Source organism: Eulemur rufifrons, chromosome 4 (genome assembly GCF_041146395.1).
Source record: "Eulemur rufifrons isolate Redbay chromosome 4, OSU_ERuf_1, whole genome shotgun sequence".
Classification (NCBI taxonomy): Eukaryota; Metazoa; Chordata; class Mammalia; order Primates; family Lemuridae; genus Eulemur; species Eulemur rufifrons.
The window spans coordinates 84616556-84642224 of record NC_090986.1 but is presented as its reverse complement, the minus strand read 5'-3'; the positions used below and the strand labels follow the sequence as shown (position 1 = coordinate 84642224).

The window sequence follows — 25669 nt, the reverse complement described above, 5'->3', positions numbered from 1 at the left end:
TTGGGAGGCTGAGACAGGAGGATCGCTTGAGCTCAGGAGTTTGAGGTTGCTGTGAGCTAGGCTGATGCCACGGCACTCACTCTAGCCTGGGCAACAGAGTGAGACTCTGTCTCAAAAAAAAAAAAAAAAAAAAAAAAAAAAAATTTCTTTATACCTATGTCTCCATATTCTTTAAATGCTATGTGTAAAAATGGAAAACAGATAATTTACAAAAGTTCACTTAAATGCTTTTTTTTTGGCCTTTGTTAATAAGTAACAAAATTGAATTACATATATTTTTGTCCCTTCCCTGTATTCTGGTGAAGGAGATCATAAAATTACCTGCAAGGGAAGAAACAGAAGATAGAGAAAGGGTTCAGGCTCTGTGTGGCTCTGACTCTACACTCACGCTCAGAATACTTTAAAGCTGACCATGCACAACTCTTAGCTCCTGTAGGTTAGTGGAAGGAACAATAATATTGTATGAAAATTAAGAATAAAAAGTACGTGGTTTTAATTATTATATTTTTAATTAAAGAAAATAATTTGAGGTGTGGTAGCTAAATACAAATTACAGAGAGGTGATGTTGATAATACAAATATTTAAAAAATCTTGAAGACTTAAAAGTAGTATTTTCTTATGGTTGAGACTTTTAACAAAACAGTTTTTGTATATCAAAATTGGTCACAGAAGGCTGCTGAAATGCAATATTGTTCTTTGGATTCGTTTTTAAATATTAAAATCATGTAAGCTTCACTGAACCATTTCAGTTTTTCAGACTATTCCTTTTTCTCACGTGTGGCATCTTTCTAGATCTCACGTGTAGCATCCTTCTAGAAGCTCTAGGGATGTTCCCTAGGAAGCTGTCAGACTCTCCTAGTGAATGTTGCTGTTAGGTTGTGACCACCTGCCATGTGGGAGTCAGAGAATTAACCCCACAGTGCCGGGTGCAGAGGTCTGTTGGATTATCACAGCACCTGTGTGTGCACAAGTTAACCTGTGGCAAAAGATGCAAAGGTTGTTAAACAGGATTGCACACGCCTTCTCCTTCTGTATCGCGGCTTGTCGGTAAGTGTTCCTTTCTCTCTTTGCTTCATCAGTGTAGCCTCAAATGATGCCAAGGGTTATCTTCCTTCATGTTGTGAGTTCTATAGCTCCTAAATTAAATATCAATAAATTTATTTTACCTAGTAAATGGTCTTAGTTTTATTAGTGTCATATAAAGATGGACGAAAAGAAAGGAAGAAAACCCGAGGGTAAGTGCTCAGGAGGGGTTCCCCGTGTGTCCTCTGCCTTGTCCCCTCTGAGAGCTGTGCGGCATTTCCTCCCATCACAGTGGCTCACGTCCGAGCGTTCTGTCCTTCTTTCTCAGCATCAGTCACAGTCTTGACTATCTCCCTGCTGGACAGTTGGCTCCAGGGGGGACTGTGCAGAGAACTGCCTGACCCAGTGCCTTTGCTTCTTGCCTGCTGCGCTTGCCTGAGGTCAGTTAGGAAGTGGCAAGGGACGAGGACAGGAAGTCCCATCTTTTGCTGTAAAGCCTGATATTCCTATTCTGTACTTTCAAGCCTTGGATTCATTTTAAGTCAAGTTGTTCTGCTTATTTACAGTTAAGTCTGAACATAGAGGTGACTTTTAAACTTTAGAAATGGCTGAAGTTACAGAAGGCTGCAGAAGAATTATTGTTAGGATTGCATATGTTGTCGTTAAGTTTCGCTCTTTATTTTGACTGGTGACTCCATTATAAAAAAAATTGAAAGCTACATAGTTTGAGTCATGCATTCAAAGTTATGGGGTTTGGTGTGACTGCCTCTTAGGTAGTCCTGCATCCTGTGTCCTAAACATTATCGTTTACTTTGGTATAATGGCTTCATTCTGCTTGTTTCTGTTCTTTTGATCCGTGGATTTCTCATCCATCTTTTTTGTTGTGGCTTTCATTTGGGATTTATTGATTGGGGAAACTGGGTCATTTGGTTTCTCGCAGTCTGGCTTTCGAGGATCGCAGCCCTGTGGTCCAGTTTGACCTGCCGCTCAGTCCTCTGTATTTCATGGAAATTGATGGTTCATCCAGGGGCTGTGGGTGGGTCGAGGCTGCTGCACAGGCTACGGAGAGTTGTGTTTTCAGGAGGCACATGTGTCAGTCATCTCGTTTTGTGATATATGTAGCTATTGATGCTAGATCCAGTAATTCATTAGAATTGCAAAATGGTGGTAATCTAATTTTATCTTTCCTTTGCTAACTGGAATGCTTCTGTAAGGACATAGGCTTCCCATTATCTGCTATTTGGTCACGCTGTGGTATGGTTCACATGGGAAAAGTAGGAGAAGTGTTTAATTCCTTCTCTTCATGTATTTATCAGTTTTCAAAATAGCATCCTCCAGTGGTAACCAGCTAGGTTTTTTCTTTTAGTTGTCATTTGCAATCCATGGACTTAAATACACTTGAGATACTTGAGTCCGTTTTTGACAAAACCCTTACTGATGCTGAGGTTTTCCCAGCTTTGACCAGCGGGAGCCTCTGTATTGGCTCCTGAAGTTCATTGCTGCTTTCTCGGGTGACAAGATTTAAGGCCCATTTTGTACACGTCCTAAACCACTAGTTTCTTCCAGGGGCTCCGGTTTCTTTTAGTTTGAAATTGTATTTCAACAGTACTTTCTGGCCACTCCGTGTTGCTACTGTGTTGTCTCTGTAGGCCTTGGAATGGACAGAGTTAGGAAATCAATAGACTTTTTTTTTTTTATTTTATTTTTTTTTGAGACAGAGTCTCACTCTGTTGCCCAGGCTAGCGTGAGTGCTGTGGCGTCAGCCTAGCTCACAGCAACCTCAAACTCCTGGGCTCAAGCAATCCTCCTGCCTCAGCCTCCCTAGTAGCTGGGACTACAGGCATGCGCCACCATGCCCGGCTAGTTTTTTTCTACATATATATTTAGCTGTCTATATAATTTCTATTTTTAGTAGAGATGGGGTCTCGCTCTTGCTCAGGCTGATCTCGAACTCCTGAGCTCAAACGATCCGCCCACCTCGGCCTCCCAGAGTGCTAGGATTACAGATGTGAGCCACCGCGCCCGGCCATCAATAGACTTTTAAAAGATAAAAACACCTCATTAATTCATACTGATATTTTCCATTCAAATTTATGGCTACTGGGTTTTATGTATCTCTTCTATCTAAAATCTTACCTCTCCTCTGACATGGTGAGAATCGTGGATATCATGAACAATAAAGTTTTAGAATATCATATAATTAGTCACTGTTTTATGCAACATTATATACACAGCTATCTGAGAATAAGAAACTTAAAATTATAGATAGTTATGATTATATTACTATTATATATATTTAGTTTTTATTATTTGAGGCCTGTCTTAATGTGTTTAGTCTTCCCTTCCTGTCTTCTGTGTTTGTAATTTTCAATTGAATTCTTTTCATCTTTTTTCTTTTTGATTTTTAATTTTTTCGTTCTTTGCAACTTCTGTTTATCTGTTATTATCTGCTGTATAATCACTCTTGTGTAGCTTCTAGTTTAGACTTCACATTTGAAGTGATTTCTTTTCCATTTACTTCAAATGTTTAACTCATTCCTGAGTTTTTCTAATTCTGATTTACACCTTTCCTATTATATCATTTTCTTAATGTCTTTTCTCATTTCTTGAAACAGTGGACCCTGGTTTTCTTCTGTTTTGCAGGTATATCTTTCTGACACGCTTTCATCATAAGGGTGTCTCTCTGTCCTGTGAGCCGCAGTCCTTCCTGTTGTCATTCTGGTGTGAAAATCTGTTTTCCCAAACTTGTAGCAGAGAGAAGTGGGTCTGTATCCTTTTACTAGATTCATGGCTCTAATGCTCTTCTTATGCCAGTTTTATGAAGTGCTAAAAATATGGCCTCATATTTCTTGAGATTTCCTAGGTTTTTCTCTCTTTCCCCCATTTTTCCTTGAACCACCCTTTCTTATACTAAAGGTCTTTTTAACTGACTCTAGTAGTATTTGATACTTTAATTCCTCACACTTCTCTATGATATGTGGCTTTGTCATGGAAGGGAGCTTTGCCTAATTTTGAGTGTCAGAGGGCTGTCATGCTCCAGCTCCTCGGGACTTTGCCATGGATCCGTGCCTTACTGTGGATCGTCTCACGTGAGGGTGTCTCACCCTGTCCATTGCAGCTGCGAGTTTGGTCCTCCTGTGCTCAGCTCCCCTAGATTCCCCGCCGTGTCCCTCCTTGTCCTCTGTAGCTGTCAGTACCGATTGCAACTGTAGCTCTTGCAGATTTGTCCTGACTGCTCAAATTTTGGGATTCACAGGACTCCTTATGGCTTAATTTTTTTGGTACTGTATATGTTATCCCAGGGCCTTTTGCTTTGTTTTGTTTGCTACTCTTCCAGTAACTCTGTCTAGGAGGTTTTGGGGTGAGTTTAAAACTGTTACCTCCACCATCTTCCCAGCTGACAACAATCTTGTGATTTTTCTTTAAAAAAAAAAAAAGTTGTTTAGCACTCTGGGAGGCCGAGGCGGGTGGATCACTTGAGGTCAGGAGTTCGAGACCAGCCTGAGCAAGAGCGAGACCCCATCTCTACTAAAAATAGAAAGAAACAATCTGGCCAACTAAAAATATGTATAGAGAAAAATTAGCCGGGCATGGTGGCGCATGCCTGTAGTCCCAGCTACTGGGGAGGCTGAGGCAGTAGGATTGCTTAAGCCCAGGAGTTTGAGGTTGCTGTGAGCTAGGCTGATGCCATGGCACTCACTCTAGCCCAGGCAACAGAGCAAGACTCTGTCTCAAAAAAAAAGAGAAAAAAAAAAGTTGTTGCTAAAGGCACTGGATATTTTCTGAAGTTCAAAAGCAGAGCTAAAAGCAATAAAATAAAAATCCCTTTTAGCAGAAACAAACCCAAGGCATGTTCTTCATGTTTGTATATAACGCTGGACACCACAGAATCCACAGCAATATCACCATCAAATACAGGATCCTTAATGTAGTAAGACTGACGTTGCAATTTTAAAAGGAAATTCCACGAGTAGAATTTGTGGCCTTTTAAAGCAGTTATGCCTCAGATCGTCATAATTGATTGAACTCTTAGCAACTAATAATAATCTTCTTATCTCAATAACAAAATAGGAGAATGTATCTGTGTTCATTCTAGATGTTTACTCCACCTAAGTGTGATGATATCCAACATTCAGAGTTCATAGCAGTACCTGTCCATGACACCTCCCCAGGAAAGAGTGTTCTGAGTCCTTTTTACCACTTTCTTTTAATTTTCCTTTATTAAAAGAACTGCTAGTGTATCCAAGAAAGTAGGAAAGGTGCTGTAAGTTACAGAATCACTGCTGAGATTTATTCAATACTTCAAATCTTTAAAAAAATATACCTAAGGGAAACTTCTTTCACAAGTTTTATTATTTTGCTATGGAAAGTATTTTTACTGAAAAGATCAATCTGAGCTCAAAATACATATCTGGGATAAAGTCTGATGTTTTGATTAATGGTGAAGCTGTCCCTCTGATTTAAAGCTCATGTTTATAAATTAATGATAACATAAATTCTATAGATGACTTCATTTGGGAACTAAATAAGCACGAATTTTGGCCTCTCAGTAAAAATATTTTACATTTCTAGAAATGGAAGGATGTCTTCTAATGTTTATCATCATAAAATTGAAACAGTTGAGTCATTTTATCATTAAAAAAGGAAATACGGTAGTCAGTTGAGGGTTGTATGAAGATACGCATAGGTAATAGAAATCCTCTTTTCAGTTTAAATGTCTGTAACACTATAGTTGTCACATGAATTCATCACTTTTATGTAATTTGGATAGTGTCATTAAAGCTTTGAAATAGTTACTTAACATTTCTATTAAATATTTATAAAATATTTTTATGCTTAAGATGATGTTAGCCCTTGTTTCACAGATTTCTAATCAAGATATAAAGGATGAAGAATCATATAACAAAAATCAGTAACAAGTGAAATTTAAGCCTTCAATCATGCAGATTCCTAATGATCCATAACTCATTGTCATGTTATTTCCCTAAATACCATGTATAGTTTAATGTCCAATAAAATCAAGTTACATATATCACTTTCTTTTCTTCTTTAATCCAAACAAATTATGCACATCTAATTTGGGTAGTTATAACATGGCATTAAAAGTTTATAATTATTTTAAGTAATAGTTATAGTTTAAAGACATGCTTTTGAAACAGATACGGATTTTTTACTAGTCTCTACTGGCATTATTACCTAGGCAGTGTGATTGGGGAGGTTAACTTATTTTTTATTGACTACTTGGAAAAAGCAATCAAAATAGTCAACCTGTATGTTTCCTTTCTGTCTTGAGTAACTTTGACTTTGTGTTTCTAGAGGTGATCACATTGTGACTAGCATGATTAGACTAACAGTGGATTGGTAGACTAGTCCCATTCAAGTTAATGTTTCAGAATAAGGCATCAATTAATTACATGTATTGCTTACTTTAGGGTCAAACCCCAGTTAGAAAAATGTGACGTCTGACTTCTTGTGACATGTTTGGCATTGAAATTTCTGAGTTCTCCTGGAGTTCTTCCTGTCACTACAGATATACATAAGCCCAAACTGTAAGTCCTCTTCGTGTGTATGTTGACTTTGAAGTTGCAACTAGGTACATATTGTTTCTTTTTTTATGTATTATAATTTAACTCGTTGAAGCCCAATTTCCAGGAACAGTTTATTTAAGTTAAAGTTTGCTATGTCTCTCTGTCTTAGAATTATTAGAGAGGAGGAGAATGGCCATTCCTAAGTTACTTCTTTGTAAATAAGTTAGTTTGAAAAACTACCAGTTATTATCCTGCTTATGTAATTCCAAGGATTCTTCTTGGAATTACTCATTGTATTCTCCTTTCAATCTGCGGGGAGTTAGCTACACTCCTTGCAAAGAGGTTTTTTTTTTATCTTTGTTCTGATCAGGTCTCTCAGGCAGGGGTCATCGCAAAGGATGAAAAATATAGTAGGAAACAGAAATAAAAGATAAAGTAATGGCAATAATAATACACAGAGCCAAAGATATAGTTTATAAAGTAAAGGTTTATGAAAATAAATAAAGGAGTGTATCTGGATGGATATATTTTTACCCGCATCAAATATATCCCTGACTGAAACTCCACACAGGTATTTTATAGGGTACATACAGGCTCCCCGTTGCCAAGGGCAACAGGATTTGCATACTAACAAGCAGTTTGCTTTAGGGTCAAAGTCTCCTAAAAGGCTACTACAGATCCTTTAACTAACTCCAACTAGGGGAACAATAAGTTATAAAATCATCTTGGGGCAAACTTGTAAGTTTTATGATAAGGCTATTACTTTAGCAACAAACAGAGACATCTTGGCTCCGGTGATTGTGTTCTTGGGGACAGAGATGATCCCAGAAATCAACATGGGCTGTGCCTTGTGTTAATTACTTGAACTGCATGGTTCCATCTGGGCCTGGCTTGGGCATTAGCATATCTATCTGATCAGCTCTCATTTCTAGGGGTCTACCTGTCAGTTCCTGCAACCTTCTGGTTCTAAGGAAAAGGCATGCCTTGTCTTTCAAAACAGGTGAGAACCAAAGGCCCAGTTTACAGCTGTCTCTTTGAAGTGCAGCTTCTACTGACCAGCGAGATGCCCTCCTGAGAGGAGGTAGCTTTTCAAATAACACATTTATTTTTTCTTTAAGGCAAACCCTTATTTGACTTCTGAAATTAAATCTTGTCTCCAGAAATACAGGCAGCATTTCTATAACTCAGTATTCTTAGGCTCAACATCAATCTATATCGATTTATTCTCTTACATATCTTATTGTGAATGTGGATTGGCAGGTATACTTTACCACTGTTATCATTACTATTTTATTTTACAAGATAGTCTTATACAAGAAGTAGCTAATTCTGAATAACCAAAGTCCATGGTGAGTTTTTTCCAGGATGCCAAAATCTTCTGACATTCATCTTGCCTTGGATTGTTGTCTAGGTGTTTTCGTGTGCTTGACATTTCTTTGCAGTTCTGTGAAGGAAACATACAGACAAGGCACATAGAAATGTAAACAGCTGTTAAAGAATGAGACAGTAGCACCTAGTAATAGGAGAGGGTCATTACCACATGATGAGGGTTTATTAATTTACAACACTGGAGGCTTTGTTTGAGGGGAGAGACACCAGGAGAGCTAGGAAGGCCCTGTGGGTGGCGTGGAATTAGTCAGGCCTCAGTCATTGTATAGGGTTTGACGTGGCAGAGAGGAGAGTCCAAGTAGAGGGACTGTGGGGTTTAAGGAAAAGTGGATAAAAAGGCAGGGAGGGTCAGACTAGGAAGGCCTTGAGAATGCTAGCATTGACATTTTAATCTATAGGTAGAGGGGAATAGTGAGTGCTTTTTGAATAGGGAAATGGTAAAAAGTAGAACATACTCATTTTTTTCCCTCCCAGGCTAGACTGAATGGTCCCCTCAAATGTCTCTTGAATCTACCTGCTCTTCCCTCTTCTGGGCTGGGTTTTCACTCTTGTGATTTCCTGCCTGTTTCTCCAGCCCCTGTTTTTTCACAATGGCATCTCAGATTGCTCTACCATCGCAGGCCTTTCTCTCTTGCCCTCGAAGCCCCCATTCCTATGCAAAGGTGTCACTGTCTCGGCCCGTGTCTTCCACATCACCTCTGCCACCCCCCACTCTGCTACGCTCCAGAATTCGGAGATACGCTTGGCAGGTCCTCAGGTCTGTGTCTCCCACATGCCACCTGGGATGACCTTCCCAGACTCCTCTTTCAAGTGTCATCTCCTGAGAAGTCTTTCCTGACACCGTTAAGTCAACTTAATTTTACCAGTTATTTTTCTAAATTTTAGGTCTGATTGTGTTCTTAAATCCTCTTTTGATTTCCCTATTGTGCATAAAGTCCAAATAATGGAGCAGGGCATTTGTATAAAGCTCTTCACAATTAGATCATGATATTTCTTTCTTCTTTTTACAGCTAGCCTTTCCCCTCTCAGTGTTCCATCTGATGAGACAAGTGTCAATGGCCTGAGCACTCTATGGGTTTTTTCTTTTTTTTCTTTCTTTTTTTTTTTTTTTAAGAGATGGCATTTCGCTAGGTTGCCCAGCCTGGACTCAAACTCTTGGATTCAAATGATCCTCCCACTTCACCCTCCTGAATAGCTGCGATTACAAGCATGTGCCATCATGCCTGGCTTAGATTTTTAATTTTGTATTTTTCCTTCATTAATGGACAAAATCATACCCAGGCTTTCAAGATCCAACTCAAATATGATCTCCTTTGAGATTTTGATACATTCCTCATTGTACCCAATCCTGTTCCTCTTTCTCTTTGTTCCCCTAGTAATAGATATAAAATTTGATTTTATTAGTTATTGAAGTCTCCTATGATCTTTGAAATATATTTCCATTTCTTTTATTGACTGTGAGAACTTTAAGAGTAGGGAATATGTCTTTTCTCTTTTTGTATATTAATGTGAAACAGTGATTGGGACATTAATAATAATATTCAGTTTCATTAACTGCAGAAGTAGTTTTAAGGAGGATTATAATTGGTAACATTAAATGAGCCATTATTTTCTGACAAGCACTGTGCTTTATATAAGTAACTTATTTAATTTTCAGAGCAACACAGGCATGTTGTCATTACCCCCACACTGCTGAGAAGATGCTGTAGTAATAAGGTGAAGTAGATTGCCCAAAGTCATCCAGGTTGTTGGTGGCAGAGCTAAAATTTGAATATAGGTCTATCTTATATTGGAGTTCAAGCTACTAAACATTAAAATTTTTTTCTTCTGGTATTTAATGGGTTTATATTTATATCTTTGCAAACTCTGAAGTTTTCAAAACATGATCATCTCCATGGTACTTACATATTATCTCATTTCATCCTCACAACTGTGAGTTAAAGTTAGCCTCACTTTATAGGGGAAGAATGCAGCTCTCAGAGTAAATTATTTGTCCCAGGTTAAGTGTTAGAATTAAGAAGAACCTAGTGCTTCAGAATATATTCTAGAATTTTAAAATTAATTCCATTAATGGAGGATCTATAAAGATGCTGTTTAGGTTTTGAAGTTTAACACTTTTTGTTCAATGCAATTTTAAAGTAAAATATTTGTTTGCCATGAAATATTCCATTTCTAAAAGTAACGTAACCATATTATAGGATACTCAGAAAACAGAAAAATAACCACCTATAATTTGTCCACCCAAATTCAAGTAAGGTACTCACTTTGATTTTCTTCTTTCTAGTCATTTTCTGTATAGGTGTGTGTTGTCTCAGCATGGCTGAGTCTTCTTCCATGTTGTTGCGTGGCCACCGCAACATGTGATGGTGGCAGGGGGCTCCCCCTGGTGAGACGGCACCTTCACATACCTGGGAGGGAGGAGAATAGGAGAACGAACACGTGTTACGAGGTTTACATTATCTCATTTACCCTCAAATCAGCCACATGGCATTGGCTTTAACAATTCCACTCTATAGATGCGCAGATGGAGATGCGGGTGGGGTGAGGCTTGTCCTGCCGTGCAGCAGCGCGGGGAGCAGCCGCTGTGCACACAGGACCCGCGAGACTCCGGAGGCCTCGCCTCCCCCGGGCTCTCACGGTGCCGCCGCGTCTTCTATTGAGTTCTCGTAACAAAGCTCCGTGCTCCAGCTGCACAAATAAATGAACAGTGGGGTGGAAGCTTAGGGGGTGACCTATACCATGTAGCAGGAATTACTTTCGTAGGACTAAGGGCAAGGGACTGGGCACTTTCCGTGCATGACCTCGTCTGGCTCTGTCTACAACCCTAAGGGGAGTGTCCTCTGCCTTTTTCTTCGCCATGCCGTCACCGTCGCATGCTAGGATAACCTGGGTGTTTTCGCCATGCTCCGTGTCTCCTCGCATCATACCCTTTCCCTGTGCTTTGAATTATTTCCCTACCGTGGACACGCAGGTGAGTGTCTCCAGCTTCCCTCTGGCACGGATGACTGTGCGTTGCCCCAGCTCTTCACGGCCACTCACTGGGATGTACGTCCAGAAGGAATTCCTCCTTGGTGATGCCGTATGCATATGGGTAATTAATTTGACTAAGCTCTTATGAAAGATGCCTCAGTCTACAAGTTCGGTAGCGCTGTGCACATTGGGTTTTGTTTTCCTGTACATCTGCATATACTTGATGTTCACTTGCCCAAATTTTGTCATTCAGAGGGATGTTTTAATTTGCATTTCTGTATTTGGTTTAGGCAGCTCGTGGTGTTCTTATATGTTCTGGGGTTCCTTTGCTGCCGGTGCCTGTTACTGCCTTCTGCCCATTTCCCACGGGGATTGTGTCTTTTCCTGTTGACTTGCAGAAGCTCTTGTTACACTGGACATCAGTTCCTTTACAGGTTTTATGCTTTGTAAATATCTTTTCTGTCATCTATTTATTAATTTTTTCCATAGTTTTCTTTATGAACAGAAAATTCTAATTTGGATGTGATCAAATTCAGTCTAGTTTGCCTACTGTTTTATGCTTTTGAAATTTTATTTAAGAAGTCCTTAAGGCAACAATATTCCCTACATTTTCCTTTACTATCTTTATGGTTTTACATTTTATAGTTAGGTCTTTAAACCATCTGTAGTTATCTTTTTATGTGTTAGGTAAGGATCTACCTTACCTTATTGTTTGTTGTGACTCTATCTTCTTCTTTAGACTTTAAACTTAAAGGTCTTAAAAACTCTTGTGGGAGGTACTTTAGGGGCCCCTGTAGCAGACCATGTGGTTGAATTGCTTGTTGGCGGTGCCATAGCGTTCTTTGCCCTCTGCCGTAAAACCTGTTCCCACCACTGTGATCTCTGTGAGGTCTGGGTCTCTATTGCATGTGGCTGGCATGTGGCACTCACCCAGCAGTATTTGTTAAACGCTGGGTGAACGTGAGCTCTTTTCCTGCAGCCAGTTTGTCCTTCTGAGAGAAAGCTTGAAAATGTTAATAGACTGAGACTAATGCTAATATTGCTCTACTATTAACTGGCTGTGTTTTCTCGAGGAAGTCGTTTTTCTTACTTCATCTGTAAATGGGTGTCTCTGTGTCACCATCGTTTCAGTCAAGATACAGGAAGTTCCCTGTGCTCCTGTGTGCTCAGCCCACCCTGCCCTCCCGCCCCACTCCATAACCAATTTGCTTTCTGTCACAGTGATGAGCTTTGCCTGCTTTGGAATTTTATATAAGTGGAATCATACAGTGTATTATTTTCCACGATTGGCTTTTTTGGTCAGCATGTTTTGAGATTCATCTGCTTACAGATGTTGGTGGTTCATTCTTTTTCATTGTTGAGTAGTAGGCCATTGTGTGTATATATACCATGATTTTCTAAATCCATTTATCTGCTGGAGGGACATTTGGGTGTTATCATGACATAAGATAGAGTGTGGTTATCATGACATAAGATAGAGTGTGCTTTTATGTACAGGTATAGGCGTGTATTTGGATAAATACCTAAGAGTGGAATTGCTAGGCCATATGATAAATGTATGTTTAACTTTATTAGAAACAGCACAACTGTTATCCAAAGTCAAGAGTTTACATTTCCACCAGCAGTATATGAGAATTCCAAGTTCTCCGCACCTGGTATTGTCCGTCTTGTAAAATTTGTGTCATTCCAGTGGGTTTGTTAGTGGCATTTCACGAAATTTAAGTTTGCATTTTCCTGAAGTTAGCATCTTTAATGTGCCTATCAACCAATGATATCTTCCTTCACAAAGTGTCCGTTCAGTTCCTTTGCCCATTTCTTACTGAATTGGTTTATTTCAGTATTCTTACTGAAGTGTCACAGAGTTCTTTATATATGCTGGATACGAGTTCACTGACAGATCTATATAGCTATGGTTCTAGAAGGAGATAATAGAGGAAATGAGGAAGAATCACTATTTATAGAGATACTGGGTAAAAGATACTCGTACTCAATCCAGCAAGCCCAGTGAAGAACAAATCAAAAAAGGTATCCACATTTAGCCATATTATAGTGAGAACTGCAGAATTTACTAGAGGGAAAGAGAAAACCTTAAATACAGTCAATACATTTTTGAAAAGACGTCATTTATAAAGGTGTGGTAGTTAGACTCACGACTGACTTCTTAACTGCAGCACCGGAGTTCAAATGACTGGAACAATAGCTTCAATATGTCTTGAGAGATAATAACTCTCAGCCTAGAATTACTTACCTTTCAAGGAAGAAATTGAAATAAAGGTTTTTTTAGACAAAGTCTGAGACAAAAGAAATTCTTAATGATTTATGTTAGGAAGAAAAAAAAAGATCCCAAATGAAAGTTCTGAAATGTAAGAATGAATAAGGAACAAAGTTCATAAGTGTAGTTAAAATTAAAGCATGAACTATAAAATATAAAAATAACATTCAATTTGTGAAAAATAATCAGGCCAGAGGAACTGTGACACCAGCAGCAGAATACAGAAACATTACAAAGGGTCATTAGCAGCAGAATGGATAGTCATATGTTTATATAACAGGCTATTGCACTACAATAAAAATAAACTGTCGCCTCACACATCAGTCTGGATTAATTGCAAAAATGTAATATCAGGCCGGGCGCGGTGGCTCACGCCTGTAATCCTAGCACTCTGGGAGGCCGAGGTGGGTGGATCGTTTGAGCTCAGAAGTTCGAGACCAGCCTGAGCAAGAGCGAGACCCCATCTCTACTAAAAAAAATAGAAAGAAATTATATGGACAGCTAAAAATATATATAGGAAAAAAATTAGCCGGGCATGGTGGTGCATGCCTGTAGTCCCAGCTACTCGGGAGGCTGAGACAGGAGGATCGCTTGAGCTCAGGAGTTTGAGGTTGCTGTGAGCTAGGCTAACGCCACGGCACTCACTCTAGCCTGGGCAACAGAGTGAGACTCTGTCTCAAAAAAAAAAAAAAATGTAATATCAAAGAAAGGAATCACATTACAAAAGAATACTTGCAGACTGATTCCATTTCTGTAAAGTTCAAAACCCGGCAGCACAGAGCAACGTGGTTTAAGGGATGCACATACACAGGACTGAACGGTATGAAGACAAAAATGGGGAAACAGTTAACACAGAATTAGGGACACTGGTGGTGGTGGCAGGAGCCAGCAGGAGGGGCCTATCCAAGGAGCTTCTGCTCTCTCTGAGCAGAGGTGGTGGTTTCTCTGGTGTTTCTAATTCTTCAAACTGCACACATTTTAAAATACTTCCTTGTATGAGTAATTTCTAAATGAAAAATTTTAAAGAAGGAGTAAGTGGATGGCAATGAAGCCTGTTGGGGAACGTGGATGATAAACAGGGGTCGGGAGGTGGGATAGATATGTAATGAAAAAATGGATTATCCTCCCTGGTCGGATCACTGTTGTGTTGCCAGCAGAGCTTTCCTTCTGTTCCCAGACGTGCACGTCTCTGTCACTTTCAGGCATTGACAGCCCATTCCACTACGTTTTAGGGAACCGGTTCATTCAGTAGTAATCATCATCCTTTAAGTCAACTGTTTCTTTTTAGCTATTTCTCTTTTCTTCCACTGGAAGACTTTTCTATGCCAGATTATCAAACTGAAAATGATATCCTAATTACATGGAAAGTACATTATTTGAATGCTGTGTGTTTCTGAACACTTAGTACTATAGAAAGAAGTGTATTTGGCTGAGTGTTGTTGTGAATAGAATTCTATCAAGTGTTATCAAGAGGAATTTCATACAGAATTGAAAAAGAAGGCCTAGTATTTACCGTTAATTATTTTTCTCTGACAAATGGACAAAGCATATAATTTTATTGTGACCATTTTTTTTAGGTTTTTTTTTTTATTTCAATAGATTTAGGGGGTGCAAGTATTTTGGGTTACATGGATGAATTACAGCATGCTGAGGTTAGGGCTTTTTGGGTACAATGTACATTATTGTGATAATTTTTTATAATTGAGTTTAAAATGAAAATAGAAGTTTTAAAAATGTATATGATTTAGAAAGATGTAATTTTCTAATTTTTAATTACATAATTTATTTTGAAAGAAAATCCATTCAATAAAATTAGTAGGTTATACATCATAAACTTTGCTAATCGTTGAAAGTTTGTCTTAGAGTTCTGTTAAAATAGATTGTGTACTAAATGTTGTACAAAATACAGTTAGATTTGGTTTAGGGCTAGTAAATGTATATAATGAGAAAAACATAACAAATGTTTTCAGTGGTGGAACTGAGCTTCAATGTAACATTTTGAAACATCCCATTTCATTATAAGACGTTGATTAATTCCTATTCTCAACTGCTGAGGAATGGAGAAACAAGAGATGGGAATATTTGCTGCTGGCCAAGAGTGAGACGGGCACTGTCACCAGTGCTGTCGGTGCAACACGCGAGCCACACAGCGCAGAAAGCAGGGTCCCCCATCATCCTGGAGAAAGAATAAAATTCGATTGGCTTTTTTTTTTTTTTTTAGACAGAGTCTCACTCTGTTGCCCAGGCTAGAGTGAGTGCCATGGCGTCAGCCTAGCTCACAGCAACCTCAAACTCCTGGGCTTAAGCGATCCTCCTGTCTCAGCCTCCCGAGTAGCTGGGACTACAGGCATGTGCCACCATGCCCGGCTAATTTTTTCTATATATATTTTTAGCTGTCCATATAATTTCTTTCTATTTTTTAGTAGAGATGGGGTCTCGCTCTTGCTCAGGCTGGTCTCGAACTCCTGAGCTCAAACGATCCACCCACCTCGGCCTCCCAGAGAGCTAGGATTACAGGCGTGAGCCACCACACCCGGCCTTCGATTGGCTTTTAATCTATGTGTGTGCATGTGTGCACATTGTCCTCATGTGTATCGATAAGTATACACGGTATATTTTATTAGAACTTCTTTTGTTCCAAAAATATTTTGAGGACAATTGGAAAAGAAGAAACAGAGTAAGGCTATACATATTAGAAGGGATGAGAAGGATGATGAAAAGAGAAATGAAGTTTAGGATCTAAAATAGAGCCAGGAGGAAACCTAATACAAGAAAGTCTTCCGTGAATTCCTACAGCTTGTTAAGGATGTGTCACAAATTTGGCTTTTGGTATAAAAGGGCAGGCTCAACATTTTAATGATGGCCATAAAGCAAATCGGTTGCCCAGGTGAACCGTAGCTATTGTTCACAGTACTAAAACCAGAAGGAAATTTATCCTGAGGGTTTTCAGAAAGGTAACCATTTTCTAATTGATGGCAGAGTGTAGCCCTGTGTCTTGAGTAGTCAAAGTTGGGCTTTCGGGTATGATTTTGACTAAACTGTTACTGCTGTGTGATGAAGAGTGTCCCAGGACAGTCCTCTGCTGCTGCCTGTGCTCTTTTTCCCCACAACCAAGGAAATGGACTGTACAACTTACAGTATATTTTAGGCCTGGTGCAGTGGCTCGTGCCTATAATCCTAACACTTTGGGAGGCCAAGGAGGGAGCATTGGTTGAGGCCAGGAGTTCGAGACCCGTCTGAGCAAGAGTGAGACCCCATCTCTACTAAAATGGGGGGGAGAGCCAGTCGTGGTGGCGCATGCCTGTAGTCCCAGCTACTGTGGAGCCTGAGGCAGAAGGATCACTTGAGCCCAGGAGTTTGAAGTTGCAGTGAGCTGTGGTAGTAACACTGTACTGTATCCCAGGTAACCGAGCGAGACTTTGTCTCCAAAAAAAGAAAAAAAAAGACACCTCCCCCCCAAATTTACAATATATTTAATCTTCAGATATGAAACAAGTACATTATTCTTGAACCTATGGTGAGTTTTGCATCGTTACACAGATAGTCATTTTCATCAGTTGTGTCATTGTTATAGACTGGTAAGTTTGTAAGAAGTTGGTAAAATTGGGGATAGGTCCAAGTTAATTGTGTTAAAAGATAAGAGCAAGCTATAAAATGTACAATTCATCATTATTGAAATCACAACTTTGAATTTAAAAAAAAAAACTCTCTTTTTATAAAATGGAACCAATATTAATAATGTAAGTAGTGTATGTGTCACAGTAAAAATGGTTTATTTCCCCCAAATGAAAACTTTGCCTGTTATGGAAGGGATAGTTAAGTCTCTAGTAGCTTTAAAATAAATAAATGTTTTACTTTTCTAATTTTAATTACTGTCACTGCATAAATAAGAGGTCAAAATCTAAGGTAATTATTTACAGTGTGACCTTTGGGACAGATGAATAGAGAAACTTTTTATTTTATTTTATTTTTTATTTATTTATTTATTTTTTTTTGAGACAGAGTCTCACTTTGTTGCCCAGGCTGGAGTGAGTGCCGTGGCGTCAGCCTAGCTCACAGCAACCTCAAACTCCTGAGCTCAAGGAATCCTCCTGTCTCAGCCTCCCGAGTAGCTGGGACTACAGGCATGCACCATCATGCCCGGCTAATTTTTTCTATATATATTTTTAGCTGTCCATATCATTTCTTTCTATTTTAGTAGAGATGGGGTCTCGCTCTTGCTCAGGCTGGTCTCGAACTCCTGAGCTCAAACGATCCGCCCACCTCGGCCTCCCAGAGTGCTAGGATTACAGGCGTGAGCCACCGCGCCCGGCCTAGAGAAACTTTTTAAACAGAAAGTATTTGTAATGCCTTCACTATTCATGAAAGATATAATGGAAAGAAAAGGGGTTTTATTGGTTAGTTAATCCCCATAAAATCTATACAATCTTTCACATATATTTTTATTTCTCTTGGGTATACACCTAAGCGTGGGAATGCTGGGTCCTATGGAGGTAAATGCTTAGCTTTTTAAGAACCTGCCCAACTGTTTTCCAAAGCGGTGGTTCCATTTAACATTGCTACCAGCGGTGTGTGAGAGCTCCACTTTCCCCCATCCTTGCTAACGTGTGGAGTCGAGACTGGCTATATAATTTGCTGGGTCTGGGGCAAAATGAAAATGCCGGGCTCCGTGTTCTAAGATCATTAAGCATTTCCAGATGAAAACAGGAGGGCATGAAACAAGGTGCAGGGACTCTGTGTCGCCACACAGGCCACAGGCCCGCGAAGCCAGACCTGAGTGGCCTGCCAGTCTCTTTCTTTCAGCCATTCGGGTAGATGCGCAGCAATTCTCACTGTGGTGTAAGTCGCGTTTCCCCCATGACTAATGACATTGAGCATACTGACCTGTCTTCTGAGCATCTTTTTGGTGAAGTATCTGGCCAAATTTTTTGCTCATTTTGTTACTGGGTTATTTATTTTTTATTACTGAGTTTGAGACCTATTTACATATTCTGGATACAAGTCCTTTATCAGGTACAGGCTTTGCAAATATTTCCTGCCAGTCTATGGTTGGTATTTTCACGCTAACAGTGTCTTTGGAAGAATATAAGTTTCAAATCTTGATAAAATTCTGCGTGTTTTTTTCAGAAAATCATGCTTCAGGTGTTATATTTAAGACATCTTCACCTAGCCCAAGATCACAAACATTTTCTATTTTCTTCTGGAAGTTTATAGTTTTACATTTATATTTATGGCCCATTTTAAGTTAATTTTCATATATGTATGAGGTGTGGAATGAGTTAATTTTTTTTTGACACATAAGTAGCCACACTTTCCAGCACAATTTATTGAAAAGACAATCCTTTTTCCACTGTATGGCCTTTGCTCATCTGTAACACATTTGTTTTCCATGCATGAGTGAGTCTATTTCTTTTCCTTTTATTTTTATTTATTTATTTTTTTGGAGACAGAGTCTTGTTCTGTCACCTGGGCTAGAGTGACACGGTGTCTGCCTAGCTCACTGCAGCCTCTAGCTCCTGGGCTTGAGTGAACCTCCTGCCTCCACCTCCTGAGTAGCTGGGACTGCAGGTGCCACCACCACACCTGGCTAATTTTTTTTTTTTCCCTATTTTTAGTAGAGACGGGGTCTCGCTCTTGCTCAGGCTGGTATTGAACTCCTGACCTCGAGTGATCCTCCCTCCTCGGCCTCCCAGAGTGCTGGGATCACAGGAGTGAGCCACCGCACCCGGCCATGAATCTATTTCTGAACTCTCTATTTCATTCTATTGAGCTATTTGTCTGTCTTTTACCACTGTCTTGATTGCCATAGCTTTATAAAAAATCTTGAAATTGAATGGTATTAGTCCTCCAACTTTGTTCTTTTTTTTTCCGGAAGACTTATTCTACAGCATTTGCATGTCCCCATGAATATTAGAATCAGCTTGACAATTTCTACAACAGAGAACACTGAGATTTTTACTGGGCTTGTGCTGAATCTGCAGATCAATTTGGTCAGAATTGATGTCTGAGTGTTTTTCTGAGCTGTGAAGATGTATCTTTCCCTTTGCTGAGGTCTCCTTTATTTTTACTCTGCAATGTTTACAGTTTTTATAGTACAGGTCTTCTGTAGTTTTGTCAGATTTAACTGTAAATATTTCTTTTTAAATGCTATTGTAAATGGTATCATTCGTTATTTCAATTTCCAGTCATTCATTGCTAGTATATTCAAATAGAATTTATTTTTGTATGTTTGTCTTATATCCCAGCAGTCCCCAACCTTTTTGGCACCAGGGATCGGTTTCATGGAAGACAATTTTTCCAGAGACCAGGGGAGGGGGTAAAGGTTTTGGGATGATTCAAGTGCATCAGGCTGGGCGCGGTGGCTCACACCTGTAATCCTAGCACTCTGGGAGGCCGAGGCGGGTGGATCGCTCGAGGACAAGAGTTCGAGACCAGCCTGAACAAGAGCGAGACCCCGTCTCTACTAAAAAAAAAACAGAAAGAAATTATCTGGCCAACTAAAAATATATATAGAAAAATATTAGCCGGGCATGGTGGCGCATGCCTGTAGTCCCAGCTACTCGGGAGGCTGAGGCAGGAGGATCGCTTGAGCCCAGGAGTTTGAGGTTGCTGTGAGCTAGGCTGATGCCACAGCACTCACTCTAGCCAGGGCAACAAAGCGACACTCTGTCTCAAAAAAAAAAACCCAAAAAACACAAAAAAACAAAGCGCATCACATTCATTGTTCAGTCAAACCTCTCTGCTAACGGTAATCTGCATTTGCAGCCGCTCCCCAGCGCTAGCATCACGGCCTCCGCTCCACCTCAGACCATCCGGCATTAGATTCTCATCAGAAGTCTCAACCTAGGTCCCTCCACACGCAGTTTACAGTCGGGTTCGAGATTCTATGAGAATCTAATGCCACCACTGGTCTGACAAGAGGTGGAGCCCAGGTGGCGATGTGAGCGATGGCTTCCTCCAGAGCAAATGTTCCAAGAGACAGACAGTGGAAGCTGCTGGTTTCATGAGTCCTGGGCCTGGAAGCTGGCACCATGTCATTTCCACCATGTTCCATTCACCAAACCCTCCTGTATGTGTTCCCTTCATCTCATCAGCCCTTTGCTCTGTTTTCTTTTATGACTTCTTTTCCATTGAGTATTTTTTCATTCTTATTTCCTTTGTGGCCCATTAGCTATAACTTTTTGCTTTACTGTTTTAGTTATTTAGCTTTAGGGCATGGTTTCTCAACCTGACATTTTGGGTTGGATAGTTGTTTGTGTGGGAAGCTGTCCTGTGCAGCGTAGGATACGTCACAATACCGTTGGTTTCTACCTTCTAGTGATACGACACCACTTTCTGTGCAGCGTAAGAGCCGTACAGCATGCTCCGTCCTTCCGTCGCTTCCCCTTGGGTCTCTGTGCTATTGTCATACGTGTTACTTACACATGTGTTATACGCCCCAATTTCATTATTGTTATTTTTGTTTAAACAGTCAATTATCTTTTAAAGACGTTTTAAAAAGAAAAAAAGTCACATACTACCCATTTGGTTACCATGGCCAGATCTCTAAACATAATCTCATCTGGTATCATTTTTCTCCTGCCTAAAGTATGTCTAACATTTCTTGCAGTTTAAGAGTCTGTTGCTGATTGATTCTTTCAGCTTTTGTGTATCTTAAAAAGTATTTTGTTTTAAACCTATTTTTCTTGTGATACACACAATTTGCCACTGTAACCATTTGTAAGTGTAGTTCAAGTGTAGTGGCGTTAAGTACATTCACAATGTTGTGCAACCATCACCATTATATATTTCCAATTTTCTCATTATACCAACCGGAAGCTCTGTAACCATTAGGCGGTAACTCCCATTTCCCCCGCCCTCAGCCCCGGGTAACCTCTAACATACTTTATCTCTATGAATCTGCCTTATTCTAGATATTTCACAGAAGTAGAATCATATGGTGTTTGTCCTTTTGTGCCTGGCTTATTTTGTTTATCATAATGTTTCCAAGATTCACCCATGCTGTAGCAGGTGTCATCACTCCGTTCCTTTTCATGGCTGAGTAATATTCCTGTGTGTGTACTTGCCACATTTTCTTTATCCATTTATCTGTTGATGGACATTTGGGTTGTTTCTGCCTTTTGGTTAGCGTGAATACGGTTGCTATGAACATTAGTGTGCAAGTGTAGGTTTGAGTCTCTGTTCAGAATTCTTTTGGTTACACACCTGTAAGTGGACTTGCTGGGTCATACGGTAATTCTATGCTTAACCTTTTGAGGAACCACCAGAGTGTTTCAACAATAGCTGCACCATTTTTCACTCTCACCAGCAATGTATGAGGGTTCCAGTTTCTCATAGGCGAGGGGGATGGAGGATGGGATGCCTGGACTGGGAGTCGGTACCCAGTGTTCCCTCCTGGTCTTAGATCAGGCTCATCAGCTTCTTGGCCATCGGAGCAGGGCTGTTCCCTGTACCCACTGTGGCAGTCCCCTGGAGTCCCCCAGGCTTCACCAAGCAGCGCCCAGGTGACAGGTCCCCACAACCCCCTTGGACAGGCTCAGACACTGCGGGGCTCTGAACAATCAGAAGCCTGCCCTCTGCTGGCTGCTCAGTGACATAGACCCCCCGCCAGGACCCGGCAACGGAAACAGGAACGCGCAGGCGCGGCTCTCACGCTGGGGCGGGGCCTCTCAGGGCGGAGCTTCCGCTCCAGGGCGGGCTGTGGCTGCGGCACTTCCGGCTTCTGAATTAAAGAGGCCGAGGCTGGGGCGGAGCCCGGAACCTGGAGCCGCAGCGCAGGCTCGGCCTGGGGGCGGGCTCCGGTCCGGCCACCCTGGGCAGAGGCTGCGCCCGAGGATCGCGCCGGCTCAGCCACGGTGAGGGAGCGAGGCCGGCCAAGCCGCTGCCCTCGCGTCCCCGCCGCTCCCTCGCTCCGGCGTCCCCCTCAGGTTCCTGCCTTCGCCCACAGCCCCTTATTGCCACCCGCTCGGTTTCCAGGTCCCCCTTCCCCGTGCAGCCCATTCTCCTGCTGGGGTGAAGCCCTTTAGGTAGCACCCCCTTAATCTCCCTTCCTCCCAGTGACAGCCTTTTCCGCGTTCTCTGTGCCACCGTCTCTGCGTCCTTTAACCCTGACCCTTCCTTCTTTTTCTCTTCCATTTTATCTTTTTCTGTCTGTGTGATCCTCACTCCTTTCTCCCTGGTTTTTTGCTCTTTCTTCTCACCCCCCTCACCATTTTATCTCCACTGACCCCTCCTCTCCATGTCCCTTCTCCCATCTGTCCCCTCAGCCAAATTTCCTCCCCCTTATTGGACATCGTCCTCGCCCTCTGGCACAGCTGTCCCCATCTCCTCCTCCAGGCTTCAGGGGTCTAAGCAGGAACAATGTGAGGACAGTCTCTTCCCAGGAACTGTAGGGCGGGCAGATGGGGGTTTGTAGTTTTCTTCTTCCTTTTGTGTTTGGAGAAAGGGGAGCTTGGAGGTGTTGAAGAGAGTCTGGAAGCCTTGTTAGGTACTGTCACGGCAAAACCTGAGAGATGGTGTGTTACAGCGTGATAAACTGAGGGCCAAGATGCATAGTGACACCTTATGAAATATTTACCTTTCTGACAAAAGTAGCTAAAAAATATTTTGATTTTTTTTTTTAAATTTTGAGCATCTTTTAGTGGGGAGGAACAGCTTCAGAAATTTAAAAATATTTATTTACAGGCTTGACTACTATAACTTAGATAAAATGATTTGGTTTTTTTTGGAGGCAGAGACCAACGGCATTTGAGGTCTGACAATCACCTTGCTTGGCACTCAGATTGTGACAGCTTCTTTAATACCTTCCAAAGGGTTCATTTGTTTTGCCCTCTCTTTTTCAGTTGGGAAAAACTTCTATTTGCAAATTTTCCCCTTCCTGTTTCAAAATAGCTTGAGATTTCTGTTGGTTTTTTTCATTGAGTTGAATTACACCTGGTTTGCAGTACATTTATTAAAAAACATTGCTCCAAAATATGCAACAAGCTAAATTTTGGTCTCCGAGAGGGACAGAAATTCTAGTCAAAACAAAATCCCAATAATCATATTCTCCTAGGATGGTAGTCATTTTCTATTTATGGAGATGGCTTCTTTACTTAAGCCTCATGCACCAACTGCTAGCTTCATCCTTTTCTTCTTCAGCTTCCTCACCTCTCTCAGTCTTCATGGAATTCAAGAGAGGAACCTGCTTTAAATTAGATTTTGGCTTAAGGGAATGTTGTAGCTGGGGTGATCTATCCAGAGCACACAAACTTTCTCTGTATCCGCAATAAAGCTGTTTTGCTTTTTTGTCATTCATGTGTTCACTGGAGTGGCACTTTGCATTTCCTTGAAGAACTTGTCCTTTGCAGCCACAGCTGGGCTAACTGGTGTGGGGGGCCTAGCTTTCCCTGAGCTTTTGAAATGTCTTCCTCATTTTTTGTAGAGATGGAGTCTGTCTACGTTGCCCATGCTGGTCTCAAAACTCCTGGCCTCAAGTGATCCTTCTGCCTCAGCTTCCTGAAGCGCTGGGATTACAGGTGTGAGCCACGGTGCCCACTGGCCATGATTTTGACTGTATGTTCTTATTTATAAAATAAGCTAACAACTACTAAATTGTTGGCATAAATAATTTGAGGCCTAAAATGATATTATTTTCTTCCAGAGAAGTCTTACTTTCATTTCTTCCAGGTGCCTGGCAGAACTCATAACCCAAGATCATCTCAATCTGATTTAGGGACTAAATTCTGAAGCTGAGTTACAGCCCTTCTGGGGAACATGTATTTCTAGTTCAAACTTGTTCTCCTCAAGTACAGACCACTGGGGTCTGAACTCCCATGCTGAGAATTTACCAAGACACCATCTGCGGGGAGTTAGCTACGCTCCCCGCAAAGAGGATTTTTTTTCTCTTTATTTTGATCATGGTCTCTAAGTTGACAATGCCAGTTTGCAGGGAGTTAGCTACGCTCCCTGCAAAGAGGTTTTTTTCTTCAGATCAGGTCTCTCAGGCAGGGGTCATCTCAAAGGATGAAAAATATAGTAGGAAACAGAAATAAAAGATAAAGTAATGGCAATAATAATACACAGAGCCAAAGATATAGTTTATAAAGTAAAAGTTTATGAAAATAGATAAAGGAGGGTACCCGGATGGAAATATTTTACCTGCATAAAATATCTCCCCGACTGAAACTCCACACAGGTATTTTATAGGGTACATACAGGCTCCCCGTTGCCAAGGGCAACAGGATTTGCATACTAACAGGCAGTTGCTTTAGGGTCAAAGTCTCCTAAAAGGCTACTACAGATCCCTTAACTAACTCTAACTGGGGGAACAATGAGTTATAAAATCATCTTGGGGCAAACTTGTAAGTTTTATGATAAGGCTATTACTTTAGCAACAAACAGGGAATCTTGGCTCCGGTGATTGTGTTCTTGGAGACAGAGATGATCCCAGAAATCAACATGGGCTGTGCCTTGTGTTAATTACTTGAACCACATGGTTCCATCTGGGCCCGGCTTGGGCATTAGTGTATCTATATGATCAGCTCTCATCTCTGGGGGTCTACCTGTCAGCTCCAGCAACCTTTTGGTTCTAAGGAAAAGGCATGCCTTGTCTTTCAAAACAGGTGAGAACCAAAGGCCCAGTTTACAGCTGTCTCTTTGAAGTGCAGCTTCTACTGACCAGCGAGATGCCCTCCTGAGAGGAGGCAGCTTTTCAACTAACACATTTATCTTTTCTTTAAGGCAAAGCCTTATTTGACTTCTGAAATCAAATCTTGTCTCCAGAAATACAGGGGGCATTTCTGTAACTCAATATTCTTAGCTCAACATCTCCCCCTTTTTTATTTTTTGAAGAAAGTTGATGGAGTTGGACAGCCATCACAGCGAGGCATTGGTCTCCGGATTCTTGTCTTGTTTGGAGTTTTCTCCAGACTATAAATAAACACAAGCAAAGGATTAAAATAGTGCCAAAAGTTACAACAGTGGAACTCCCATAGATCTTAAGATGATAAAGTGGATCAGCTGACTCTAAACCAGAAGAGATGTCATTAATAATGTCAGCTTCAGAGAGCAATTTAAGTTTGTTACTGAAGGTACTTAATATTTCTTGTTGTAAGTTTCCAATCTCTTCAGTCAGATTTCCTTGGTTAAGTAGATGTTTTCCCAAGGAAACCAAGTTTGATTAAAAAATGAGGTGTAACACAAAATTGAGTGATATTCCAATCGCAATGAAGTCTAAGTTGCTTTTGTAGACTTATAACCTGGTCTCCCAACAAGGTGACTGCTTGTGGTAAGTCAGCCACTTGAATAGCTAATTTAGAATCAATTTGATTTTGGGTAGACCATAATTGATTTAAATTGTGGTGCCAATTTTGAACAAATTCAGTGGTCTGAACGGTCTGATGCAGAGCCACACCTGCGGTGGCCACAGAAGCAGTGACAGCAATGATTCCCAAAATAGCTGCTATTAAGAGACCAATAAATCTTTTTGTACATTTAAGAATGTGG

General features: G+C 40.7%; 2 long non-coding RNA genes across 10 annotated transcripts in view; one reads left to right on the top strand and one right to left on the bottom strand.

The window, feature by feature from the left end:
* LOC138383028 (uncharacterized) overlaps positions 1–25669 on the bottom strand; it is a 201926-nt gene that overhangs the window by 121510 nt on the left and 54747 nt on the right. The window lies entirely within an intron of this gene.
* LOC138383031 (uncharacterized) overlaps positions 1–25669 on the top strand; it is a 56699-nt gene that overhangs the window by 16829 nt on the left and 14201 nt on the right. Inside the window, exon 3 of one of the 3 annotated variants that reach the window (XR_011233501.1) lies at positions 794–1048. The exons of the other annotated variants lie outside the window; for them this stretch is intronic. This is a non-coding gene — a long non-coding RNA (uncharacterized lncRNA). The remainder of the gene's footprint in view (positions 1–793; positions 1049–25669) is intronic. 3 annotated transcript variants of the gene reach the window in all.